The sequence below is a fragment of the Narcine bancroftii genome, chromosome 4, assembly GCF_036971445.1.
Source record: "Narcine bancroftii isolate sNarBan1 chromosome 4, sNarBan1.hap1, whole genome shotgun sequence".
Taxonomy (NCBI): domain Eukaryota; kingdom Metazoa; phylum Chordata; class Chondrichthyes; order Torpediniformes; family Narcinidae; genus Narcine; species Narcine bancroftii.
The window spans coordinates 40250242-40256341 of record NC_091472.1 but is presented as its reverse complement, the minus strand read 5'-3'; positions in this window follow the sequence as shown (position 1 = coordinate 40256341).

Below are 6100 nucleotides of genomic sequence, written 5' to 3'. Positions count from 1 at the left end.
GCACCTGGGAGGCAACATCAGGGATTCACACTCTCTTTCACAGAGCCTCCTATCTGTTCCCCTCATTATGAAATCCCCTATCACAACAGCTCACCTTGTCTCCTCCTCCTCCTCCTCCCCCCCCCCCCTCCACCCCACCTTCTTAGCCACAGGGTCAGACTCTTCCAGCAACCTGGCAGCTGTGATTTGTCCCTGGCTGATTGTCCCCTTCAACAATATACATATAATTGAGGGAAACAGCCACAGGAGTACCCTGCACTGTTCCCTTTCCTGCTCCTAACTGTCATGCAGCTACCTTCCTCTTGCCTCCTAGATGAAATTACATCCTTGTAACTCCTATCACCCGCTCAGCCTCCCAAATGTTCATCCAACTCCAGCTCCAATTTCATAACACAGTTTGTCTGGAGCTGCAGTTCAATGTACTTCTCAGAGATGAAGTGATCATGGATATTGCTGGCTTCCCTAACTGTCCAGATTCTGCAAGAGGACCATGTCCCTGCCCTGCTGCCATTCCCACTTTCTATGAAGTAGAAAATGAAAGTAAGAAACCTGTGCTTCCTTGCTGAATCCTTTTGCTCCTCAACTCAAATCTCCCTCAAAAATCCCACTCTTACACTGGCCACTCCACTTAAGCTCCCTTCCCTTTATTGGCTACAGCTAATTAGCCAATGGAGAAATTTAAACAAGCCTCTATCTTAGTGCTTTTTAAAAGATCCTCTTTTAATTCCAAGATCTGCACTCGCAGTTCCCAACAAGAAACAAATAAATCACCAACCTTTCCCGGTGCTTTTGAAATGATCCATTTCTCATTCCACATTTCTGCCGTCACAGTTCCCAATGAGAAGCAAACCATGGGAAGTAAAAGGCAGTCAAATTTTGGGCTTGAACCCTTCTTCAGTAGTGCCAAAAATCAGGTGGTGGCCTGATTGAAAAGGTGAGGGTAGGGAGAGGCAAAGGGGGAGGAACCCAGATTAACAGGCAGGAGGGTAGAAGGTGAAGAAGCTGAGAGGTGATTTGTAGGGGTGGGGGGAGAGGAGGAAGGAGAAGGCTAAGAAATACCACTCTTTGGTTGGAAAAGGAAGGAAGGGGTAGGGAGCTGGAGGAAAGGGAGACAGATGGAGAATAGAAAAAGATACTGGGAAGGAGCTAACAGGAATTGGAGAAGTTGATATTGATGCCATCTGGTTGGAGACTGCTAAGACGAATGTCCTTCTTCCAATTTGTGGTTTGCCTCAACTTGTCTCTCCATGGCCTTATGTACTGCTATGTCAGTGTGGCAAAGGGGCATGCTGTGGATGTGGTTAGCCACTGGGAGATCCTTGCTGTTGCAATGAATAGAGTGAAGGTGCTCAATGAAATGATATCTTATTCTGCCAAGTATCTCCCATGTAGAGGAGGCCACACCAGGAACACTAGATCCAATCAATGGCCCCTACAGATTCACAGGTTGCTTCACCTGGAAGGATTGCTGTGGGCCCAAATAGTGATGAAGAAGAAGGTGTAAATGCAAGTGTAACAAGGGGGTGATTGGTGGGAAGTGATGAGTGAACAAGAGGGTTATGGAAGAAATGATCCCTACAGAAAGCAGAGAGGAAGGGGAAGATGTATCTAGTGGTGGATTGCAGAAATTGCAGCAAGTAATGCATTGGATGCAGAGGGTGGTGGGATGATGAGAACCCCGTTACGCCTTGGAGGGAGGGTGGGGAAGGGATTAGAGTAGATGTGTGGGAAATAGAGGAGATGCGGATGAGGTCAGCAGAGCAGAAGGCATCTTTTCTGAAGGAGGAGTACATCTCACATATCCTGGAATTTAAAGTCTCATACTGAGATCAAATGTGGCAGAGATGGAGGAATTGAGAGATTATGCTCTTGTGGTGTTACTGAGAGGTTAAATTTTATTGCAATGCTTTAGTCACTGTTGCAAGTACTATAGATGTTCATGGATAATTGAACCCAAGTATTTTTTTCCCCAGTTTTAATGGATGTATTTGTGACAGTGCTTGAGTTAAAACACTTCATGCTCAAAATAATTTATTTTGTTTTTTTTTATCCACCCTGTTTCTGTCGAAAAGATGACCTAATTCTAGTTAAAATGGCCTTTATCTTGTTACCAGCATTTGCATAGTAAATATCCAGCTGGCTTGAATTTACTAGATAATCAATGATTCAAGTTGAGAGATTATATGTCACTAAACTGTTTATGCAAGTAATTTCAGAAGTTAGTTATAATACAATGCAAGTTTTCCGACATTTATTTTTGTTGTAAACTTTATTTATTCCAGCATTTAACAATAGAAAATTATCTAAAAATTGCAAGACTGTATTTTCTTGTGGTCAATGGTAAAAACTATAATGCAAAGAGCCTTAAGTTCTCGAGATCTATTTGGTTCCACTTCCTTTTATCTGGATAATATGGTACATCAGCAATTTAAATCTGAGAGAAAATAGTAAGTTGGAGGAACTTCCCCACAGACTAATTGAGCGACAGCATGCCTTAGTTTTGGTCTTTTCCACTCCAATCCTTTTCTGAATTTTGTTCCACCAAGAGAAGAACATTACTGGAGATGGGGAAACAATGGTATGCAAGTGGAAAGAAATAGCCCTGGGAACCTTCACAGTCTCTAGACCCAACAAGATATAGACAGGATATAGAGTTGGGCAGAGAAGTGGCAGATGGAGTTCAATCAAGATGTGTCAAGTGATGCATCTTGGAAGGTTGAACTTGAAGGCAGAGTCTATTTTTAATGGCAGATTCCTAATATAGTGGAAGAACTGAGAGAGAGACCTTGGGGACAAAATCCATAGATCTCTCAAGGTGGCCATGCAGTTTGATAGAGTAATTAAGAAGGCTTATGGCATTCTGTCCTTCATTAGTCAGGGGACTGAGCTCAAGAGTCTATAAAACTCTGGTTAGACCACAGTTGGAGTATTGTGTTCAGTCCTGGTTGCTTCATTATAGGAAGTTTTAGAGAGGGTGCAGAGGAGATTTAGCAGGATTTTTCCTAGATTAGAGAATGTATCTTAAGAGCTAGGACTTTTCTCTTCAGAGCAAAGAAGGATTTGAAGTGACTTAATAGAGGTCTACAAGATTATGAGAGGCTTTGATCAAATGGATTGCCAGCACCTTTTTCCCAGGGCAACAATAGCAAATACCAGATGATATCTGGGGAGGAGATGAAAGTTTAAGGGAGATATCTGGGATAATTTTGGTTTTACAGTAGTGTAGTGGGTACCTGGAATCCATTGCCAGGGTGGTAGTGGAGGCTGGTACAATAAGTCTCTTAGACATGCAGATAGATGAAAGAAAAATAGAGGGTTATGAGTGTGAGGTAGGGAAGGTTTAGATTATTGGGAAGGCTTATATAGGTCAGTACATCATTGTGGTTCAAAGGGCCTGTAATGTGCTATAATGTTCTATGCTCTAAATCTGTCACCACACAAGTACAGTGACTGTATGAGTAGGTCAGAGATTGGGAATCTCATGGCATGTGACTCGGCTTGAGGGACTGCTTTTCAACGTAAAGCAGTATGTCTGCAGCCTTCTCCTTGATTCCGCAGTACACGTTCTGTTTTTAGGGACTGAATGAACTTTCAATTCACCTGTCCAATTATAGGAAGGTAGACAAGTAGGAAGGTGAACTTCTGTTGGTCCAGAAATCTTTCCCAGATCAGCAATCTTGTTTGGATATCTAGTTAACACCTGAAGGACATTTACTTAAACAAAACCTTTTATCATCTACCTACATCTGAAAACTTCAATTTTACAAACCTTTCTTTGGTTCCACTCCATTTTGTTAAACTGCTCCAAATGTGACATCCCATGCCCTAACCTTCCGTGTAATGACCTTCTGAATATTTAAATTCTGACTCAAAAGTTAAACCTCAGGCTGGATCTGACTTAATGCTCTAGAAGTATAGACAATAATACTTCCCCTCTGGTATGACCTCTGCACTAAAAATGTAACTTTCTTACAGCTGCTCATCACACCTCTGTTGAACATAGACAATAATTTGCATTAATTCCATTCCATTCTCCCAGTATTGGCCAAACTTCCCATGATTCTGCCAGGCATCTACACATTAGAAGCAAATTAGTGATGAATTAACCTACCTCGTCTTTTATAGCAAACCACGGGGAAACCCACATGATTGAAAAAGGCACTTTCAGGTGGCTAATTGCCCCAAATGTAAAGCCGCATGTTTAGGCAATATGCAGCTGTTTTGAGGCCACTTGAATGTGCAGGAGGTGCTCTTGAGGCGAGCTACGTAACCCTCCTCTGAGAGGGATAATCAGCTCAACTCAGGTGGCTCCCCCAGCTACCTGAATGCAGCTGGCTGAAAGCGGATGTTAAAGGGTCAGGCTGCTGATCACAGCTGACTCTGGGCAGGAGCTGGAGTGTGCTCAGGGCCGCATCTTGTGCAGCTGTGTCCTTCAGGTGGCCAGCGTTGCGCTTTAAACGCTGCCACCTGAACGGCAATTTAAAGGGCTGCTTCTGCTTCTTCAGGCGCATTCTTAGCGTAGAATGCACCTGAAAAAGCCTAAAATCAATGTCCAAACTCCAGCAGACAGCAATGAAGGCTGGGGTTGAATCTGATCCACTGAAGGCATTGGACAGCATCCTTTATGAGGAATGAGTAATGAAAGAGCAAAAAAGCAACTGTTCATTGTCCTTGGGTTTTGAAGGCTTCCAAATATAAAATTAATTTTCATCCAGATTCGCTATATCCAATTGGATCAATCTTCCAAAATTGTGTGAACTTAAATTAATATTATACTTTGTTTTAAAGGAAGCACAACTGACAAGCTCATTATCAGCAGAAAATTGATTTGAATGAAAATCACTTTAAAGAATGCATACAATTGAAAGAGTAAATTTACCTGTGTTCAAAGCTTAGATCACATGTGCCACAGTTCATGACCCTGGGCTTCCATCACGTTCCAGTTTAATTCTTGGACTCATTCCCACTATGAACTTTATTATTCCAACAGAGCAAATGATGAATTCAAGGAACAGCACATCACCACCTTATGAGGTATCTCGTAGTGCTTGCAACTCAATGTTGGTTTAATATGGCCAGCATTTCTTATTAGTATTAGAATTGGCCATTTCAAATACAAGGTCATCCATCTGTTTTCCTTTCTCTGCAGATCTACTGGATGTTTCCAGCACCCTCTCTCTCATTTCAGATTTCCAGCAACTGCCCTGATGTGTCTCTCACAGTTCCATCATGTTCTTTCCAGTTTATTCCCTCTGTCCAACTCATTAACTAGATAGCTTTGGAAGTATTTTTTTTCCCAAGTGAACTTACCTTGATCCTCTTATTTTAACGCTTTCACAGCTCTGCAGCTTAGAATATATTTCTTGCTTTTTCTTTTCTGATGAAACTTGAAATGTTACATTTCTTTTTCACCATGCAGATGTTACTTGACCAGTTGAGTATTTTCATCATTTTTTTTGCTTATATTTCAGATTTATAATCCTACTTCGCCAATGTCTAATTTACTAGGTACTGTATGAATAGGATTCTGATGAGAGAATGTTAGTAATTCAACAGAAAATGCTTCTTTATCATTGGTTTCAATGTTGAAAACAATAGTTTGCAGTTACTGTCATGGTTTACTATTAGAATTTTAAGGTTAGATGTGTGTATGTGCATTTTCGTCAATGTTGCAAGTTTTATCCTTTCAGTAACAGCTCATCAGTTTCTTCTCTATCTCCAGTTGGTTCAACCATAAATTAAGGTTGAAGTTCCCTTCACGCCTGGACATTGTGTGCATTCACTAGTTTACAGTTATTAATACAAATGTTAAAATTAGTTATTTCATCTGCTGCATCCAACCATCTAATCGGGGGATTAGGGTGGGGATAGTCATTTTTCAGGTAAACGGCTCGAAACTTAACTCATTTATAGTCTCTTAATGTAGAATTGGCATGTTACATTTGAGTTTCTGATCTTTTTAACAGCTCGAAAGAAGATGCTGTGGCAATAGTAATTTTGTTGCCAGCTCACATCCGAAGTTGCAGTACTCTGCCTCTTTCAGTTGCAGAGCCAAGGTTGAAGACTATCTCATTTTCTGTCAATTCTATTCCACCACAGT